General features: G+C 43.3%; 12 pseudogenes; all 12 read left to right on the top strand.

Moving 5' to 3' along the window:
• The first annotated feature begins 1,418 nt into the window (after positions 1 to 1,418).
• LOC130305669 (U2 spliceosomal RNA) lies at positions 1,419 to 1,683 on the top strand (annotated as a pseudogene).
• Positions 1,684 to 3,167: 1,484 nt separating this feature from the next.
• On the top strand, positions 3,168 to 3,433 carry LOC130305622 (U2 spliceosomal RNA; annotated as a pseudogene).
• A 1,476-nt stretch (positions 3,434 to 4,909) lies between these two features.
• LOC130305677 (U2 spliceosomal RNA) lies at positions 4,910 to 5,174 on the top strand (annotated as a pseudogene).
• A 1,481-nt stretch (positions 5,175 to 6,655) lies between these two features.
• Positions 6,656 to 6,919, top strand: LOC130305643 (U2 spliceosomal RNA; annotated as a pseudogene).
• A 1,478-nt stretch (positions 6,920 to 8,397) lies between these two features.
• LOC130305636 (U2 spliceosomal RNA) lies at positions 8,398 to 8,660 on the top strand (annotated as a pseudogene).
• A 1,478-nt stretch (positions 8,661 to 10,138) lies between these two features.
• On the top strand, positions 10,139 to 10,402 carry LOC130305644 (U2 spliceosomal RNA; annotated as a pseudogene).
• A 1,471-nt stretch (positions 10,403 to 11,873) lies between these two features.
• LOC130305645 (U2 spliceosomal RNA) lies at positions 11,874 to 12,137 on the top strand (annotated as a pseudogene).
• Positions 12,138 to 13,610: 1,473 nt separating this feature from the next.
• On the top strand, positions 13,611 to 13,874 carry LOC130305646 (U2 spliceosomal RNA; annotated as a pseudogene).
• A 1,478-nt stretch (positions 13,875 to 15,352) lies between these two features.
• LOC130305641 (U2 spliceosomal RNA) lies at positions 15,353 to 15,616 on the top strand (annotated as a pseudogene).
• Positions 15,617 to 17,100: 1,484 nt separating this feature from the next.
• LOC130305647 (U2 spliceosomal RNA) lies at positions 17,101 to 17,364 on the top strand (annotated as a pseudogene).
• A 1,472-nt stretch (positions 17,365 to 18,836) lies between these two features.
• On the top strand, positions 18,837 to 19,100 carry LOC130305648 (U2 spliceosomal RNA; annotated as a pseudogene).
• Positions 19,101 to 20,580: 1,480 nt separating this feature from the next.
• LOC130305649 (U2 spliceosomal RNA) lies at positions 20,581 to 20,844 on the top strand (annotated as a pseudogene).
• The last annotated feature ends 985 nt before the right edge of the window (positions 20,845 to 21,829 follow it).

Here is a 21,829-nt window from a genome sequence, read left to right on the forward strand (position 1 = left end):
AGAATTTGAGTTTGAGAATTGGAGACCAAAATGATGAGTTGCACTGACTGGTTTATGAACGTCTATTCATTTAGCGTTTTAATGACCATGTTTGCACACTGATTGGTGTAAAAAAATAAAATAAAACTAAATAATAATAATCTAGCACACCTGTGCAGGTTTGACATGACATGACAGGTAGCTGTCTTGTGGGTGGTGCTGAATCCTGTTAAATGACGTGAGGGTCTCATGCCTATACACAAGGGTGTGTCATTGCTGTTGCTTGACCATGCATTGGTATCTGTGGTCAGTGAATGATAAAAACAAAATTTACCATCCATTGATGGATGGGAAATCCGCCATGAGGCATTTGTTTTTAGAAACTGCTGCTCACAACCAATGTTGCAATGGAGTGTCTCCATCTGCTGGTGGTATTGGAAAGGCATTAGTGCTATGACAGGGTCTGAAGAAGAAGAAGAAGAAGACGGAAAAAAATATATATAAAAAGAAAAAGAGAGAGAGAGAGAGAGAGACTGACTTAGTGAGCGAGTGAGTGAGAGAGTGAGAGTGAGTGAGAGTGAATGAGTGAGTGAGTGATTGAGTGAGTGAGTGAGTGAGTGAGAACAAATGAGTTAAAGCAAGTGAGTGAGAGAGATCGAATGAATGAAAGTCTGAATGACAGAAAGAAAAAAGGATGAAGAAAGAAGCATGAAGAAAAAAAAATGTATATGGAGTTGCTGACATGAGTGCAATCTACAAAGCCGTTGAGGCTGATCCTCATGGGAGGATTATTGCACCAGGACCCTTAGCACTTTTAAAATGCCATTCAATGCCACGGGCTAGATGTAAACTGCAGATGACCATGTTGTGGTAGTTACCATGGATACCCAAGTGATGTGTGAGCTAACACATAGGCCCAACAGATTCCAAGAAGGCCAGAATCACCAGCGGCACCACCATCGATTGTCAGGTCACCCGGATTCAGCAAATACCAGAGTCCAAAATGATGCAGGTTTATACTGTTAATTTTCAGTTTATCGTTACAGTTGGTGTTATTCCATGTCGGAAGGGACGCAGCTACAGCCAGTGGGGTAACTAGAGACAGGCAGGCAGCTATGTGCAACAAAGGTAGGCGTGTTGTTTTCATATGCAGATCTGAAATATTGTCTTATATGCAAGAGGAGGAGTGATGGGGGTTCAGGCAAAAGCCAGGCTATGGATTGCATTGCTAAATGCTCCATCAGAGTGCAATGGTCGCCTGTCCTTTTTTTAAGTGATGATGTGGGTTTAGCCTGTGCTGTATGTATGTATGGGTGGCTGACTGCCACCCACCCAGAGAGTGTATGGGAGGCTGGTTGGCTGCCAGCCTTCCTTCCATTCCTATGAGTAATGTGAGTGCTCATGAAGGGGACATGGTTGGGTCCACCCCTTTCCCGGTTATCCCCTCTAGGCCTTTTGGCTTAGATCAAGTGTAAAAAAAGAAAGGATCTTGCGACAGATCGCATCCTGAGGCACGTTTTTTTTTTGTGTGAATACTTGCACTTGGGTGACTTGTGAGCACATACTGATACATACGTTCCCTATCTGGGGACCATAAATTAAATGGATTTTTGAGAAAGGGAGCTGATTTGGAAGCTTGCTTCTGTCGCCCTATGCATTGACCCGATGTGGCAGTATATTCGGGTAGTGAACAGTGCACCACCCCATTCCAGTGTTAAACAAGAAAGATTCTCATTTAATCCTCCGTGGGTGAGAATTTGAGTTTGAGAATTGGAGACCAAAATGATGAGTTGCACTGACTGGTTTATGAACGTCTATTCATTTAGCGTTTTAATGACCATGTTTGCACACTGATTGGTGTAAAAAAATAAAATAAAACTAAATAATAATAATCTAGCACACCTGTGCAGGTTTGACATGACATGACAGGTAGCTGTCTTGTGGGTGGTGCTGAATCCTGTTAAATGACGTGAGGGTCTCATGCCTATACACAAGGGTGTGTCATTGCTGTTGCTTGACCATGCATTGGTATCTGTGGTCAGTGAATGATAAAAACAAAATTTACCATCCATTGATGGATGGGAAATCCGCCATGAGGCATTTGTTTTTAGAAACTGCTGCTCACAACCAATGTTGCAATGGAGTGTCTCCATCTGCTGGTGGTATTGGAAAGGCATTAGTGCTATGACAGGGTCTGAAGAAGAAGAAGAAGAAGAAGAAGAAGAAGAAGAAGACGGAAAAAAATATATATAAAAAGAAAAAGAGAGAGAGAGAGAGAGAGACTGACTTAGTGAGCGAGTGAGTGAGAGAGTGAGAGTGAGTGAGAGTGAATGAGTGAGTGAGTGATTGAGTGAGTGAGTGAGTGAGTGAGAACAAATGAGTTAAAGCAAGTGAGTGAGAGAGATCGAATGAATGAAAGTCTGAATGACAGAAAGAAAAAAGGATGAAGAAAGAAGCATGAAGAAAAAAAAATGTATATGGAGTTGCTGACATGAGTGCAATCTACAAAGCCGTTGAGGCTGATCCTCATGGGAGGATTATTGCACCAGGACCCTTAGCACTTTTAAAATGCCATTCAATGCCACGGGCTAGATGTAAACTGCAGATGACCATGTTGTGGTAGTTACCATGGATACCCAAGTGATGTGTGAGCTAACACATAGGCCCAACAGATTCCAAGAAGGCCAGAATCACCAGCGGCACCACCATCGATTGTCAGGTCACCCGGATTCAGCAAATACCAGAGTCCAAAATGATGCAGGTTTATACTGTTAATTTTCAGTTTATCGTTACAGTTGGTGTTATTCCATGTCGGAAGGGACGCAGCTACAGCCAGTGGGGTAACTAGAGACAGGCAGGCAGCTATGTGCAACAAAGGTAGGCGTGTTGTTTTCATATGCAGATCTGAAATATTGTCTTATATGCAAGAGGAGGAGTGATGGGGGTTCAGGCAAAAGCCAGGCTATGGATTGCATTGCTAAATGCTCCATCAGAGTGCAATGGTCGCCTGTCCTTTTTTTAAGTGATGATGTGGGTTTAGCCTGTGCTGTATGTATGTATGGGTGGCTGACTGCCACCCACCCAGAGAGTGTATGGGAGGCTGGTTGGCTGCCAGCCTTCCTTCCATTCCTATGAGTAATGTGAGTGCTCATGAAGGGGACATGGTTGGGTCCACCCCTTTCCCGGTTATCCCCTCTAGGCCTTTTGGCTTAGATCAAGTGTAAAAAAAAGAAAGGATCTTGCGACAGATCGCATCCTGAGGCATGTTTTTTTTTTGTGTGAATACTTGCACTTGGGTGACTTGTGAGCACATACTGATACATACGTTCCCTATCTGGGGACCATAAATTAAATGGATTTTTGAGAAAGGGAGCTGATTTGGAAGCTTGCTTCTGTCGCCCTATGCATTGACCCGATGTGGCAGTATATTCGGGTAGTGAACAGTGCACCACCCCATTCCAGTGTTAAACAAGAAAGATTCTCATTTAATCCTCCGTGGGTGAGAATTTGAGTTTGAGAATTGGAGACCAAAATGATGAGTTGCACTGACTGGTTTATGAACGTCTATTCATTTAGCGTTTTAATGACCATGTTTGCACACTGATTGGTGTAAAAAAATAAAATAAAACTAAATAATAATAATCTAGCACACCTGTGCAGGTTTGACATGACATGACAGGTAGCTGTCTTGTGGGTGGTGCTGAATCCTGTTAAATGACGTGAGGGTCTCATGCCTATACACAAGGGTGTGTCATTGCTGTTGCTTGACCATGCATTGGTATCTGTGGTCAGTGAATGATAAAAACAAAATTTACCATCCATTGATGGATGGGAAATCCGCCATGAGGCATTTGTTTTTAGAAACTGCTGCTCACAACCAATGTTGCAATGGAGTGTCTCCATCTGCTGGTGGTATTGGAAAGGCATTAGTGCTATGACAGGGTCTGAAGAAGAAGAAGAAGAAGAAGAAGACGGAAAAAAATATATATAAAAAGAAAAAGAGAGAGAGAGAGAGAGAGACTGACTTAGTGAGCGAGTGAGTGAGAGAGTGAGAGTGAGTGAGAGTGAATGAGTGAGTGAGTGATTGAGTGAGTGAGTGAGTGAGTGAGTGAGAACAAATGAGTTAAAGCAAGTGAGTGAGAGAGATCGAATGAATGAAAGTCTGAATGACAGAAAGAAAAAAGGATGAAGAAAGAAGCATGAAGAAAAAAAAATGTATATGGAGTTGCTGACATGAGTGCAATCTACAAAGCCGTTGAGGCTGATCCTCATGGGAGGATTATTGCACCAGGACCCTTAGCACTTTTAAAATGCCATTCAATGCCACGGGCTAGATGTAAACTGCAGATGACCATGTTGTGGTAGTTACCATGGATACCCAAGTGATGTGTGAGCTAACACATAGGCCCAACAGATTCTAAGAAGGCCAGAATCACCAGCGGCACCACCATCGATTGTCAGGTCACCCGGATTCAGCAAATACCAGAGTCCAAAATGATGCAGGTTTATACTGTTAATTTTCAGTTTATCGTTACAGTTGGTGTTATTCCATGTCGGAAGGGACGCAGCTACAGCCAGTGGGGTAACTAGAGACAGGCAGGCAGCTATGTGCAACAAAGGTAGGCGTGTTGTTTTCATATGCAGATCTGAAATATTGTCTTATATGCAAGAGGAGGAGTGATGGGGGTTCAGGCAAAAGCCAGGCTATGGATTGCATTGCTAAATGCTCCATCAGAGTGCAATGGTCGCCTGTCCTTTTTTTAAGTGATGATGTGGGTTTAGCCTGTGCTGTATGTATGTATGGGTGGCTGACTGCCACCCACCCAGAGAGTGTATGGGAGGCTGGTTGGCTGCCAGCCTTCCTTCCATTCCTATGAGTAATGTGAGTGCTCATGAAGGGGACATGGTTGGGTCCACCCCTTTCCCGGTTATCCCCTCTAGGCCTTTTGGCTTAGATCAAGTGTAAAAAAAGAAAGGATCTTGCGACAGATCGCTTCCTGAGGCACGTTTTTTTTTTGTGTGAATACTTGCACTTGGGTGACTTGTGAGCACATACTGATACATACGTTCCCTATCTGGGGACCATAAATTAAATGGATTTTTGAGAAAGGGAGCTGATTTGGAAGCTTGCTTCTGTCGCCCTATGCATTGACCCGATGTGGCAGTATATTCGGGTAGTGAACAGTGCACCACCCCATTCCAGTGTTAAACAAGAAAGATTCTCATTTAATCCTCCGTGGGTGAGAATTTGAGTTTGAGAATTGGAGACCAAAATGATGAGTTGCACTGACTGGTTTATGAACGTCTATTCATTTAGCGTTTTAATGACCATGTTTGCACACTGATTGGTGTAAAAAAATAAAATAAAACTAAATAATAATAATCTAGCACACCTGTGCAGGTTTGACATGACATGACAGGTAGCTGTCTTGTGGGTGGTGCTGAATCCTGTTAAATGACGTGAGGGTCTCATGCCTATACACAAGGGTGTGTCATTGCTGTTGCTTGACCATGCATTGGTATCTGTGGTCAGTGAATGATAAAAACAAAATTTACCATCCATTGATGGATGGGAAATCCGCCATGAGGCATTTGTTTTTAGAAACTGCTGCTCACAACCAATGTTGCAATGGAGTGTCTCCATCTGCTGGTGGTATTGGAAAGGCATTAGTGCTATGACAGGGTCTGAAGAAGAAGAAGAAGAAGAAGAAGAAGAAGAAGACGGAAAAAAATATATATAAAAAGAAAAAGAGAGAGAGAGAGAGAGAGACTGACTTAGTGAGCGAGTGAGTGAGAGAGTGAGAGTGAGTGAGAGTGAATGAGTGAGTGAGTGATTGAGTGAGTGAGTGAGTGAGTGAGAACAAATGAGTTAAAGCAAGTGAGTGAGAGAGATCGAATGAATGAAAGTCTGAATGACAGAAAGAAAAAAGGATGAAGAAAGAAGCATGAAGAAAAAAAAATGTATATGGAGTTGCTGACATGAGTGCAATCTACAAAGCCGTTGAGGCTGATCCTCATGGGAGGATTATTGCACCAGGACCCTTAGCACTTTTAAAATGCCATTCAATGCCACGGGCTAGATGTAAACTGCAGATGACCATGTTGTGGTAGTTACCATGGATACCCAAGTGATGTGTGAGCTAACACATAGGCCCAACAGATTCCAAGAAGGCCAGAATCACCAGCGGCACCACCATCGATTGTCAGGTCACCCGGATTCAGCAAATACCAGAGTCCAAAATGATGCAGGTTTATACTGTTAATTTTCAGTTTATCGTTACAGTTGGTGTTATTCCATGTCGGAAGGGACGCAGCTACAGCCAGTGGGGTAACTAGAGACAGGCAGGCAGCTATGTGCAACAAAGGTAGGCGTGTTGTTTTCATATGCAGATCTGAAATATTGTCTTATATGCAAGAGGAGGAGTGATGGGGGTTCAGGCAAAAGCCAGGCTATGGATTGCATTGCTAAATGCTCCATCAGAGTGCAATGGTCGCCTGTCCTTTTTTTAAGTGATGATGTGGGTTTAGCCTGTGCTGTATGTATGTATGGGTGGCTGACTGCCACCCACCCAGAGAGTGTATGGGAGGCTGGTTGGCTGCCAGCCTTCCTTCCATTCCTATGAGTAATGTGAGTGCTCATGAAGGGGACATGGTTGGGTCCACCCCTTTCCCGGTTATCCCCTCTAGGCCTTTTGGCTTAGATCAAGTGTAAAAAAAGAAAGGATCTTGCGACAGATCGCATCCTGAGGCACGTTTTTTTTTGTGTGAATACTTGCACTTGGGTGACTTGTGAGCACATACTGATACATACGTTCCCTATCTGGGGACCATAAATTAAATGGATTTTTGAGAAAGGGAGCTGATTTGGAAGCTTGCTTCTGTCGCCCTATGCATTGACCCGATGTGGCAGTATATTCGGGTAGTGAACAGTGCACCACCCCATTCCAGTGTTAAACAAGAAAGATTCTCATTTAATCCTCCGTGGGTGAGAATTTGAGTTTGAGAATTGGAGACCAAAATGATGAGTTGCACTGACTGGTTTATGAACGTCTATTCATTTAGCGTTTTAATGACCATGTTTGCACACTGATTGGTGTAAAAAAATAAAATAAAACTAAATAATAATAATCTAGCACACCTGTGCAGGTTTGACATGACATGACAGGTAGCTGTCTTGTGGGTGGTGCTGAATCCTGTTAAATGACGTGAGGGTCTCATGCCTATACACAAGGGTGTGTCATTGCTGTTGCTTGACCATGCATTGGTATCTGTGGTCAGTGAATGATAAAAACAAAATTTACCATCCATTGATGGATGGGAAATCCGCCATGAGGCATTTGTTTTTAGAAACTGCTGCTCACAACCAATGTTGCAATGGAGTGTCTCCATCTGCTGGTGGTATTGGAAAGGCATTAGTGCTATGACAGGGTCTGAAGAAGAAGAAGAAGAAGAAGAAGAAGAAGACGGAAAAAAATATATATAAAAAGAAAAAGAGAGAGAGAGAGAGAGAGACTGACTTAGTGAGCGAGTGAGTGAGAGAGTGAGAGTGAGTGAGAGTGAATGAGTGAGTGAGTGATTGAGTGAGTGAGTGAGTGAGTGAGAACAAATGAGTTAAAGCAAGTGAGTGAGAGAGATCGAATGAATGAAAGTCTGAATGACAGAAAGAAAAAAGGATGAAGAAAGAAGCATGAAGAAAAAAAAATGTATATGGAGTTGCTGACATGAGTGCAATCTACAAAGCCGTTGAGGCTGATCCTCATGGGAGGATTATTGCACCAGGACCCTTAGCACTTTTAAAATGCCATTCAATGCCACGGGCTAGATGTAAACTGCAGATGACCATGTTGTGGTAGTTACCATGGATACCCAAGTGATGTGTGAGCTAACACATAGGCCCAACAGATTCCAAGAAGGCCAGAATCACCAGCGGCACCACCATCGATTGTCAGGTCACCCGGATTCAGCAAATACCAGAGTCCAAAATGATGCAGGTTTATACTGTTAATTTTCAGTTTATCGTTACAGTTGGTGTTATTCCATGTCGGAAGGGACGCAGCTACAGCCAGTGGGGTAACTAGAGACAGGCAGGCAGCTATGTGCAACAAAGGTAGGCGTGTTGTTTTCATATGCAGATCTGAAATATTGTCTTATATGCAAGAGGAGGAGTGATGGGGGTTCAGGCAAAAGCCAGGCTATGGATTGCATTGCTAAATGCTCCATCAGAGTGCAATGGTCGCCTGTCCTTTTTTTAAGTGATGATGTGGGTTTAGCCTGTGCTGTATGTATGTATGGGTGGCTGACTGCCACCCACCCAGAGAGTGTATGGGAGGCTGGTTGGCTGCCAGCCTTCCTTCCATTCCTATGAGTAATGTGAGTGCTCATGAAGGGGACATGGTTGGGTCCACCCCTTTCCCGGTTATCCCCTCTAGGCCTTTTGGCTTAGATCAAGTGTAAAAAAAGAAAGGATCTTGCGACAGATCGCATCCTGAGGCACGTTTTTTTTGTGTGAATACTTGCACTTGGGTGACTTGTGAGCACATACTGATACATACGTTCCCTATCTGGGGACCATAAATTAAATGGATTTTTGAGAAAGGGAGCTGATTTGGAAGCTTGCTTCTGTCGCCCTATGCATTGACCCGATGTGGCAGTATATTCGGGTAGTGAACAGTGCACCACCCCATTCCAGTGTTAAACAAGAAAGATTCTCATTTAATCCTCCGTGGGTGAGAATTTGAGTTTGAGAATTGGAGACCAAAATGATGAGTTGCACTGACTGGTTTATGAACGTCTATTCATTTAGCGTTTTAATGACCATGTTTGCACACTGATTGGTGTAAAAAAATAAAATAAAACTAAATAATAATAATCTAGCACACCTGTGCAGGTTTGACATGACATGACAGGTAGCTGTCTTGTGGGTGGTGCTGAATCCTGTTAAATGACGTGAGGGTCTCATGCCTATACACAAGGGTGTGTCATTGCTGTTGCTTGACCATGCATTGGTATCTGTGGTCAGTGAATGATAAAAACAAAATTTACCATCCATTGATGGATGGGAAATCCGCCATGAGGCATTTGTTTTTAGAAACTGCTGCTCACAACCAATGTTGCAATGGAGTGTCTCCATCTGCTGGTGGTATTGGAAAGGCATTAGTGCTATGACAGGGTCTGAAGAAGAAGAAGAAGAAGAAGAAGAAGAAGACGGAAAAAAATATATATAAAAAGAAAAAGAGAGAGAGAGAGAGAGAGACTGACTTAGTGAGCGAGTGAGTGAGAGAGTGAGAGTGAGTGAGAGTGAATGAGTGAGTGAGTGATTGAGTGAGTGAGTGAGTGAGTGAGAACAAATGAGTTAAAGCAAGTGAGTGAGAGAGATCGAATGAATGAAAGTCTGAATGACAGAAAGAAAAAAGGATGAAGAAAGAAGCATGAAGAAAAAAAAATGTATATGGAGTTGCTGACATGAGTGCAATCTACAAAGCCGTTGAGGCTGATCCTCATGGGAGGATTATTGCACCAGGACCCTTAGCACTTTTAAAATGCCATTCAATGCCACGGGCTAGATGTAAACTGCAGATGACCATGTTGTGGTAGTTACCATGGATACCCAAGTGATGTGTGAGCTAACACATAGGCCCAACAGATTCCAAGAAGGCCAGAATCACCAGCGGCACCACCATCGATTGTCAGGTCACCCGGATTCAGCAAATACCAGAGTCCAAAATGATGCAGGTTTATACTGTTAATTTTCAGTTTATCGTTACAGTTGGTGTTATTCCATGTCGGAAGGGACGCAGCTACAGCCAGTGGGGTAACTAGAGACAGGCAGGCAGCTATGTGCAACAAAGGTAGGCGTGTTGTTTTCATATGCAGATCTGAAATATTGTCTTATATGCAAGAGGAGGAGTGATGGGGGTTCAGGCAAAAGCCAGGCTATGGATTGCATTGCTAAATGCTCCATCAGAGTGCAATGGTCGCCTGTCCTTTTTTTAAGTGATGATGTGGGTTTAGCCTGTGCTGTATGTATGTATGGGTGGCTGACTGCCACCCATCCAGAGAGTGTATGGGAGGCTGGTTGGCTGCCAGCCTTCCTTCCATTCCTATGAGTAATGTGAGTGCTCATGAAGGGGACATGGTTGGGTCCACCCCTTTCCCGGTTATCCCCTCTAGGCCTTTTGGCTTAGATCAAGTGTAAAAAAAGAAAGGATCTTGCGACAGATCGCATCCTGAGGCACGTTTTTTTTTGTGTGAATACTTGCACTTGGGTGACTTGTGAGCACATACTGATACATACGTTCCCTATCTGGGGACCATAAATTAAATGGATTTTTGAGAAAGGGAGCTGATTTGGAAGCTTGCTTCTGTCGCCCTATGCATTGACCCGATGTGGCAGTATATTCGGGTAGTGAACAGTGCACCACCCCATTCCAGTGTTAAACAAGAAAGATTCTCATTTAATCCTCCGTGGGTGAGAATTTGAGTTTGAGAATTGGAGACCAAAATGATGAGTTGCACTGACTGGTTTATGAACGTCTATTCATTTAGCGTTTTAATGACCATGTTTGCACACTGATTGGTGTAAAAAAATAAAATAAAACTAAATAATAATAATCTAGCACACCTGTGCAGGTTTGACATGACATGACAGGTAGCTGTTTTGTGGGTGGTGCTGAATCCTGTTAAATGACGTGAGGGTCTCATGCCTATACACAAGGGTGTGTCATTGCTGTTGCTTGACCATGCATTGGTATCTGTGGTCAGTGAATGATAAAAACAAAATTTACCATCCATTGATGGATGGGAAATCCGCCATGAGGCATTTGTTTTTAGAAACTGCTGCTCACAACCAATGTTGCAATGGAGTGTCTCCATCTGCTGGTGGTATTGGAAAGGCATTAGTGCTATGACAGGGTCTGAAGAAGAAGAAGAAGAAGAAGAAGACGGAAAAAAATATATATAAAAAGAAAAAGAGAGAGAGAGAGAGAGAGACTGACTTAGTGAGCGAGTGAGTGAGAGAGTGAGAGTGAGTGAGAGTGAATGAGTGAGTGAGTGATTGAGTGAGTGAGTGAGTGAGTGAGAACAAATGAGTTAAAGCAAGTGAGTGAGAGAGATCGAATGAATGAAAGTCTGAATGACAGAAAGAAAAAAGGATGAAGAAAGAAGCATGAAGAAAAAAAAATGTATATGGAGTTGCTGACATGAGTGCAATCTACAAAGCCGTTGAGGCTGATCCTCATGGGAGGATTATTGCACCAGGACCCTTAGCACTTTTAAAATGCCATTCAATGCCACGGGCTAGATGTAAACTGCAGATGACCATGTTGTGGTAGTTACCATGGATACCCAAGTGATGTGTGAGCTAACACATAGGCCCAACAGATTCCAAGAAGGCCAGAATCACCAGCGGCACCACCATCGATTGTCAGGTCACCCGGATTCAGCAAATACCAGAGTCCAAAATGATGCAGGTTTATACTGTTAATTTTCAGTTTATCGTTACAGTTGGTGTTATTCCATGTCGGAAGGGACGCAGCTACAGCCAGTGGGGTAACTAGAGACAGGCAGGCAGCTATGTGCAACAAAGGTAGGCGTGTTGTTTTCATATGCAGATCTGAAATATTGTCTTATATGCAAGAGGAGGAGTGATGGGGGTTCAGGCAAAAGCCAGGCTATGGATTGCATTGCTAATGCTCCATCAGAGTGCAATGGTCGCCTGTCCTTTTTTTAAGTGATGATGTGGGTTTAGCCTGTGCTGTATGTATGTATGGGTGGCTGACTGCCACCCACCCAGAGAGTGTATGGGAGGCTGGTTGGCTGCCAGCCTTCCTTCCATTCCTATGAGTAATGTGAGTGCTCATGTAGGGGACATGGTTGGGTCCACCCCTTTCCCGGTTATCCCCTCTAGGCCTTTTGGCTTAGATCAAGTGTAAAAAAAGAAAGGATCTTGCGACAGATCGCATCCTGAGGCACGTTTTTTTTTGTGTGAATACTTGCACTTGGGTGACTTGTGAGCACATACTGATACATACGTTCCCTATCTGGGGACCATAAATTAAATGGATTTTTGAGAAAGGGAGCTGATTTGGAAGCTTGCTTCTGTCGCCCTATGCATTGACCCGATGTGGCAGTATATTCGGGTAGTGAACAGTGCACCACCCCATTCCAGTGTTAAACAAGAAAGATTCTCATTTAATCCTCCGTGGGTGAGAATTTGAGTTTGAGAATTGGAGACCAAAATGATGAGTTGCACTGACTGGTTTATGAACGTCTATTCATTTAGCGTTTTAATGACCATGTTTGCACACTGATTGGTGTAAAAAAATAAAATAAAACTAAATAATAATAATCTAGCACACCTGTGCAGGTTTGACATGACATGACAGGTAGCTGTCTTGTGGGTGGTGCTGAATCCTGTTAAATGACGTGAGGGTCTCATGCCTATACACAAGGGTGTGTCATTGCTGTTGCTTGACCATGCATTGGTATCTGTGGTCAGTGAATGATAAAAACAAAATTTACCATCCATTGATGGATGGGAAATCCGCCATGAGGCATTTGTTTTTAGAAACTGCTGCTCACAACCAATGTTGCAATGGAGTGTCTCCATCTGCTGGTGGTATTGGAAAGGCATTAGTGCTATGACAGGGTCTGAAGAAGAAGAAGAAGAAGAAGAAGAAGAAGAAGACGGAAAAAAATATATATAAAAAGAAAAAGAGAGAGAGAGAGAGAGAGACTGACTTAGTGAGCGAGTGAGTGAGAGAGTGAGAGTGAGTGAGAGTGAATGAGTGAGTGAGTGATTGAGTGAGTGAGTGAGAACAAATGAGTTAAAGCAAGTGAGTGAGAGAGATCGAATGAATGAAAGTCTGAATGACAGAAAGAAAAAAGGATGAAGAAAGAAGCATGAAGAAAAAAAAATGTATATGGAGTTGCTGACATGAGTGCAATCTACAAAGCCGTTGAGGCTGATCCTCATGGGAGGATTATTGCACCAGGACCCTTAGCACTTTTAAAATGCCATTCAATGCCACGGGCTAGATGTAAACTGCAGATGACCATGTTGTGGTAGTTACCATGGATACCCAAGTGATGTGTGAGCTAACACATAGGCCCAACAGATTCCAAGAAGGCCAGAATCACCAGCGGCACCACCATCGATTGTCAGGTCACCCGGATTCAGCAAATACCAGAGTCCAAAATGATGCAGGTTTATACTGTTAATTTTCAGTTTATCGTTACAGTTGGTGTTATTCCATGTCGGAAGGGACGCAGCTACAGCCAGTGGGGTAACTAGAGACAGGCAGGCAGCTATGTGCAACAAAGGTAGGCGTGTTGTTTTCATATGCAGATCTGAAATATTGTCTTATATGCAAGAGGAGGAGTGATGGGGGTTCAGGCAAAAGCCAGGCTATGGATTGCATTGCTAAATGCTCCATCAGAGTGCAATGGTCGCCTGTCCTTTTTTTAAGTGATGATGTGGGTTTAGCCTGTGCTGTATGTATGTATGGGTGGCTGACTGCCACCCACCCAGAGAGTGTATGGGAGGCTGGTTGGCTGCCAGCCTTCCTTCCATTCCTATGAGTAATGTGAGTGCTCATGAAGGGGACATGGTTGGGTCCACCCCTTTCCCGGTTATCCCCTCTAGGCCTTTTGGCTTAGATCAAGTGTAAAAAAAGAAAGGATCTTGCGACAGATCGCATCCTGAGGCACGTTTTTTTTTGTGTGAATACTTGCACTTGGGTGACTTGTGAGCACATACTGATACATACGTTCCCTATCTGGGGACCATAAATTAAATGGATTTTTGAGAAAGGGAGCTGATTTGGAAGCTTGCTTCTGTCGCCCTATGCATTGACCCGATGTGGCAGTATATTCGGGTAGTGAACAGTGCACCACCCCATTCCAGTGTTAAACAAGAAAGATTCTCATTTAATCCTCCGTGGGTGAGAATTTGAGTTTGAGAATTGGAGACCAAAATGATGAGTTGCACTGACTGGTTTATGAACGTCTATTCATTTAGCGTTTTAATGACCATGTTTGCACACTGATTGGTGTAAAAAAATAAAATAAAACTAAATAATAATAATCTAGCACACCTGTGCAGGTTTGACATGACATGACAGGTAGCTGTCTTGTGGGTGGTGCTGAATCCTGTTAAATGACGTGAGGGTCTCATGCCTATACACAAGGGTGTGTCATTGCTGTTGCTTGACCATGCATTGGTATCTGTGGTCAGTGAATGATAAAAACAAAATTTACCATCCATTGATGGATGGGAAATCCGCCATGAGGCATTTGTTTTTAGAAACTGCTGCTCACAACCAATGTTGCAATGGAGTGTCTCCATCTGCTGGTGGTATTGGAAAGGCATTAGTGCTATGACAGGGTCTGAAGAAGAAGAAGAAGAAGAAGAAGAAGAAGACGGAAAAAAATATATATAAAAAGAAAAAGAGAGAGAGAGAGAGAGAGACTGACTTAGTGAGCGAGTGAGTGAGAGAGTGAGAGTGAGTGAGAGTGAATGAGTGAGTGAGTGATTGAGTGAGTGAGTGAGTGAGTGAGAACAAATGAGTTAAAGCAAGTGAGTGAGAGAGATCGAATGAATGAAAGTCTGAATGACAGAAAGAAAAAAGGATGAAGAAAGAAGCATGAAGAAAAAAAAATGTATATGGAGTTGCTGACATGAGTGCAATCTACAAAGCCGTTGAGGCTGATCCTCATGGGAGGATTATTGCACCAGGACCCTTAGCACTTTTAAAATGCCATTCAATGCCACGGGCTAGATGTAAACTGCAGATGACCATGTTGTGGTAGTTACCATGGATACCCAAGTGATGTGTGAGCTAACACATAGGCCCAACAGATTCCAAGAAGGCCAGAATCACCAGCGGCACCACCATCGATTGTCAGGTCACCCGGATTCAGCAAATACCAGAGTCCAAAATGATGCAGGTTTATACTGTTAATTTTCAGTTTATCGTTACAGTTGGTGTTATTCCATGTCGGAAGGGACGCAGCTACAGCCAGTGGGGTAACTAGAGACAGGCAGGCAGCTATGTGCAACAAAGGTAGGCGTGTTGTTTTCATATGCAGATCTGAAATATTGTCTTATATGCAAGAGGAGGAGTGATGGGGGTTCAGGCAAAAGCCAGGCTATGGATTGCATTGCTAAATGCTCCATCAGAGTGCAATGGTCGCCTGTCCTTTTTTTAAGTGATGATGTGGGTTTAGCCTGTGCTGTATGTATGTATGGGTGGCTGACTGCCACCCACCCAGAGAGTGTATGGGAGGCTGGTTGGCTGCCAGCCTTCCTTCCATTCCTATGAGTAATGTGAGTGCTCATGAAGGGGACATGGTTGGGTCCACCCCTTTCCCGGTTATCCCCTCTAGGCCTTTTGGCTTAGATCAAGTGTAAAAAAAGAAAGGATCTTGCGACAGATCGCATCCTGAGGCACGTTTTTTTTTGTGTGAATACTTGCACTTGGGTGATTTGTGAGCACATACTGATACATACGTTCCCTATCTGGGGACCATAAATTAAATGGATTTTTGAGAAAGGGAGCTGATTTGGAAGCTTGCTTCTGTCGCCCTATGCATTGACCCGATGTGGCAGTATATTCGGGTAGTGAACAGTGCACCACCCCATTCCAGTGTTAAACAAGAAAGATTCTCATTTAATCCTCCGTGGGTGAGAATTTGAGTTTGAGAATTGGAGACCAAAATGATGAGTTGCACTGACTGGTTTATGAACGTCTATTCATTTAGCGTTTTAATGACCATGTTTGCACACTGATTGGTGTAAAAAAATAAAATAAAACTAAATAATAATAATCTAGCACACCTGTGCAGGTTTGACATGACATGACAGGTAGCTGTCTTGTGGGTGGTGCTGAATCCTGTTAAATGACGTGAGGGTCTCATGCCTATACACAAGGGTGTGTCATTGCTGTTGCTTGACCATGCATTGGTATCTGTGGTCAGTGAATGATAAAAACAAAATTTACCATCCATTGATGGATGGGAAATCCGCCATGAGGCATTTGTTTTTAGAAACTGCTGCTCACAACCAATGTTGCAATGGAGTGTCTCCATCTGCTGGTGGTATTGGAAAGGCATTAGTGCTATGACAGGGTCTGAAGAAGAAGAAGAAGAAGAAGAAGAAGAAGAAGAAGACGGAAAAAAATATATATAAAAAGAAAAAGAGAGAGAGAGAGAGAGAGACTGACTTAGTGAGCGAGTGAGTGAGAGAGTGAGAGTGAGTGAGAGTGAATGAGTGAGTGAGTGATTGAGTGAGTGAGTGAGTGAGTGAGAACAAATGAGTTAAAGCAAGTGAGTGAGAGAGATCGAATGAATGAAAGTCTGAATGACAGAAAGAAAAAAGGATGAAGAAAGAAGCATGAAGAAAAAAAAATGTATATGGAGTTGCTGACATGAGTGCAATCTACAAAGCCGTTGAGGCTGATCCTCATGGGAGGATTATTGCACCAGGACCCTTAGCACTTTTAAAATGCCATTCAATGCCACGGGCTAGATGTAAACTGCAGATGACCATGTTGTGGTAGTTACCATGGATACCCAAGTGATGTGTGAGCTAACACATAGGCCCAACAGATTCCAAGAAGGCCAGAATCACCAGCGGCACCACCATCGATTGTCAGGTCACCCGGATTCAGCAAATACCAGAGTCCAAAATGATGCAGGTTTATACTGTTAATTTTCAGTTTATCGTTACAGTTGGTGTTATTCCATGTCGGAAGGGACGCAGCTACAGCCAGTGGGGTAACTAGAGACAGGCAGGCAGCTATGTGCAACAAAGGTAGGCGTGTTGTTTTCATATGCAGATCTGAAATATTGTCTTATATGCAAGAGGAGGAGTGATGGGGGTTCAGGCAAAAGCCAGGCTATGGATTGCATTGCTAAATGCTCCATCAGAGTGCAATGGTCGCCTGTCCTTTTTTTAAGTGATGATGTGGGTTTAGCCTGTGCTGTATGTATGTATGGGTGGCTGACTGCCACCCACCCAGAGAGTGTATGGGAGGCTGGTTGGCTGCCAGCCTTCCTTCCATTCCTATGAGTAATGTGAGTGCTCATGAAGGGGACATGGTTGGGTCCACCCCTTTCCCGGTTATCCCCTCTAGGCCTTTTGGCTTAGATCAAGTGTAAAAAAAGAAAGGATCTTGCGACAGATCGCATCCTGAGGCACGTTTTTTTTTGTGTGAATACTTGCACTTGGGTGACTTGTGAGCACATACTGATACATACGTTCCCTATCTGGGGACCATAAATTAAATGGATTTTTGAGAAAGGGAGCTGATTTGGAAGCTTGCTTCTGTCGCCCTATGCATTGACCCGATGTGGCAGTATATTCGGGTAGTGAACAGTGCACCACCCCATTCCAGTGTTAAACAAGAAAGATTCTCATTTAATCCTCCGTGGGTGAGAATTTGAGTTTGAGAATTGGAGACCAAAATGATGAGTTGCACTGACTGGTTTATGAACGTCTATTCATTTAGCGTTTTAATGACCATGTTTGCACACTGATTGGTGTAAAAAAATAAAATAAAACTAAATAATAATAATCTAGCACACCTGTGCAGGTTTGACATGACATGACAGGTAGCTGTCTTGTGGGTGGTGCTGAATCCTGTTAAATGACGTGAGGGTCTCATGCCTATACACAAGGGTGTGTCATTGCTGTTGCTTGACCATGCATTGGTATCTGTGGTCAGTGAATGATAAAAACAAAATTTACCATCCATTGATGGATGGGAAATCCGCCATGAGGCATTTGTTTTTAGAAACTGCTGCTCACAACCAATGTTGCAATGGAGTGTCTCCATCTGCTGGTGGTATTGGAAAGGCATTAGTGCTATGACAGGGTCTGAAGAAGAAGAAGAAGAAGAAGAAGACGGAAAAAAATATATATAAAAAGAAAAAGAGAGAGAGAGAGAGAGAGACTGACTTAGTGAGCGAGTGAGTGAGAGAGTGAGAGTGAGTGAGAGTGAATGAGTGAGTGAGTGATTGAGTGAGTGAGTGAGTGAGTGAGAACAAATGAGTTAAAGCAAGTGAGTGAGAGAGATCGAATGAATGAAAGTCTGAATGACAGAAAGAAAAAAGGATGAAGAAAGAAGCATGAAGAAAAAAAAATGTATATGGAGTTGCTGACATGAGTGCAATCTACAAAGCCGTTGAGGCTGATCCTCATGGGAGGATTATTGCACCAGGACCCTTAGCACTTTTAAAATGCCATTCAATGCCACGGGCTAGATGTAAACTGCAGATGACCATGTTGTGGTAGTTACCATGGATACCCAAGTGATGTGTGAGCTAACACATAGGCCCAACAGATTCCAAGAAGGCCAGAATCACCAGCGGCACCACCATCGATTGTCAGGTCACCCGGATTCAGCAAATACCAGAGTCCAAAATGATGCAGGTTTATACTGTTAATTTTCAGTTTATCGTTACAGTTGGTGTTATTCCATGTCGGAAGGGACGCAGCTACAGCCAGTGGGGTAACTAGAGACAGGCAGGCAGCTATGTGCAACAAAGGTAGGCGTGTTGTTTTCATATGCAGATCTGAAATATTGTCTTATATGCAAGAGGAGGAGTGATGGGGGTTCAGGCAAAAGCCAGGCTATGGATTGCATTGTTAAATGCTCCATCAGAGTGCAATGGTCGCCTGTCCTTTTTTTAAGTGATGATGTGGGTTTAGCCTGTGCTGTATGTATGTATGGGTGGCTGACTGCCACCCACCCAGAGAGTGTATGGGAGGCTGGTTGGCTGCCAGCCTTCCTTCCATTCCTATGAGTAATGTGAGTGCTCATGAAGGGGACATGGTTGGGTCCACCCCTTTCCCGGTTATCCCCTCTAGGCCTTTTGGCTTAGATCAAGTGTAAAAAAAGAAAGGATCTTGCGACAGATCGCATCCTGAGGCACGTTTTTTTTTGTGTGAATACTTGCACTTGGGTGACTTGTGAGCACATACTGATACATACGTTCCCTATCTGGGGACCATAAATTAAATGGATTTTTGAGAAAGGGAGCTGATTTGGAAGCTTGCTTCTGTCGCCCTATGCATTGACCCGATGTGGCAGTATATTCGGGTAGTGAACAGTGCACCACCCCATTCCAGTGTTAAACAAGAAAGATTCTCATTTAATCCTCCGTGGGTGAGAATTTGAGTTTGAGAATTGGAGACCAAAATGATGAGTTGCACTGACTGGTTTATGAACGTCTATTCATTTAGCGTTTTAATGACCATGTTTGCACACTGATTGGTGTAAAAAAATAAAATAAAACTAAATAATAATAATCTAGCACACCTGTGCAGGTTTGACATGACATGACAGGTAGCTGTCTTGTGGGTGGTGCTGAATCCTGTTAAATGACGTGAGGGTCTCATGCCTATACACAAGGGTGTGTCATTGCTGTTGCTTGACCATGCATTGGTATCTGTGGTCAGTGAATGATAAAAACAAAATTTACCATCCATTGATGGATGGGAAATCCGCCATGAGGCATTTGTTTTTAGAAACTGCTGCTCACAACCAATGTTGCAATGGAGTGTCTCCATCTGCTGGTGGTATTGGAAAGGCATTAGTGCTATGACAGGGTCTGAAGAAGAAGAAGAAGAAGAAGAAGAAGAAGACGGAAAAAAATATATATAAAAAGAAAAAGAGAGAGAGAGAGAGAGAGAGACTGACTTAGTGAGCGAGTGAGTGAGAGAGTGAGAGTGAGTGAGAGTGAATGAGTGAGTGAGTGATTGAGTGAGTGAGTGAGTGAGTGAGAACAAATGAGTTAAAGCAAGTGAGTGAGAGAGATCGAATGAATGAAAGTCTGAATGACAGAAAGAAAAAAGGATGAAGAAAGAAGCATGAAGAAAAAAAAATGTATATGGAGTTGCTGACATGAGTGCAATCTACAAAGCCGTTGAGGCTGATCCTCATGGGAGGATTATTGCACCAGGACCCTTAGCACTTTTAAAATGCCATTCAATGCCACGGGCTAGATGTAAACTGCAGATGACCATGTTGTGGTAGTTACCATGGATACCCAAGTGATGTGTGAGCTAACACATAGGCCCAACAGATTCCAAGAAGGCCAGAATCACCAGCGGCACCACCATCGATTGTCAGGTCACCCGGATTCAGCAAATACCAGAGTCCAAAATGATGCAGGTTTATACTGTTAATTTTCAGTTTATCGTTACAGTTGGTGTTATTCCATGTCGGAAGGGACGCAGCTACAGCCAGTGGGGTAACTAGAGACAGGCAGGCAGCTATGTGCAACAAAGGTAGGCGTGTTGTTTTCATATGCAGATCTGAAATATTGTCTTATATGCAAGAGGAGGAGTGATGGGGGTTCAGGCAAAAGCCAGGCTATGGATTGCATTGCTAAATGCTCCATCAGAGTGCAATGGTCGCCTGTCCTTTTTTTAAGTGATGATGTGGGTTTAGCCTGTGCTGTATGTATGTATGGGTGGCTGACTGCCACCCACCCAGAGAGTGTATGGGAGGCTGGTTGGCTGCCAGCCTTCCTTCCATTCCTATGAGTAATGTGAGTGCTCATGAAGGGGACATGGTTGGGTCCACCCCTTTCCCGGTTATCCCCTCTAGGCCTTTTGGCTTAGATCAAGTGTAAAAAAAGAAAGGATCTTGCGACAGATCGCATCCTGAGGCACGTTTTTTTTTGTGTGAATACTTGCACTTGGGTGACTTGTGAGCACATACTGATACATACGTTCCCTATCTGGGGACCATAAATTAAATGGATTTTTGAGAAAGGGAGCTGATTTGGAAGCTTGCTTCTGTCGCCCTATGCATTGACCCGATGTGGCAGTATATTCGGGTAGTGAACAGTGCACCACCCCATTCCAGTGTTAAACAAGAAAGATTCTCATTTAATCCTCCGTGGGTGAGAATTTGAGTTTGAGAATTGGAGACCAAAATGATGAGTTGCACTGACTGGTTTATGAACGTCTATTCATTTAGCGTTTTAATGACCATGTTTGCACACTGATTGGTGTAAAAAAATAAAATAAAACTAAATAATAATAATCTAGCACACCTGTGCAGGTTTGACATGACATGACAGGTAGCTGTCTTGTGGGTGGTGCTGAATCCTGTTAAATGACGTGAGGGTCTCATGCCTATACACAAGGGTGTGTCATTGCTGTTGCTTGACCATGCATTGGTATCTGTGGTCAGTGAATGATAAAAACAAAATTTACCATCCATTGATGGATGGGAAATCCGCCATGAGGCATTTGTTTTTAGAAACTGCTGCTCACAACCAATGTTGCAATGGAGTGTCTCCATCTGCTGGTGGTATTGGAAAGGCATTAGTGCTATGACAGGGTCTGAAGAAGAAGAAGAAGAAGAAGAAGAAGAAGACGGAAAAAAATATATATAAAAAGAAAAAGAGAGAGAGAGAGAGAGAGACTGACTTAGTGAGCGAGTGAGTGAGAGAGTGAGAGTGAGTGAGAGTGAATGAGTGAGTGAGTGATTGAGTGAGTGAGTGAGTGAGTGAGAACAAATGAGTTAAAGCAAGTGAGTGAGAGAGATCGAATGAATGAAAGTCTGAATGACAGAAAGAAAAAAGGATGAAGAAAGAAGCATGAAGAAAAAAAAATGTATATGGAGTTGCTGACATGAGTGCAATCTACAAAGCCGTTGAGGCTGATCCTCATGGGAGGATTATTGCACCAGGACCCTTAGCACTTTTAAAATGCCATTCAATGCCACGGGCTAGATGTAAACTGCAGATGACCATGTTGTGGTAGTTACCATGGATACCCAAGTGATGTGTGAGCTAACACATAGGCCCAACAGATTCCAAGAAGGCCAGAATCACC

Source organism: Hyla sarda, unplaced genomic scaffold (assembly GCF_029499605.1).
Source record: "Hyla sarda isolate aHylSar1 unplaced genomic scaffold, aHylSar1.hap1 scaffold_1328, whole genome shotgun sequence".
NCBI classification, from domain to species: Eukaryota; Metazoa; Chordata; class Amphibia; order Anura; family Hylidae; genus Hyla; species Hyla sarda.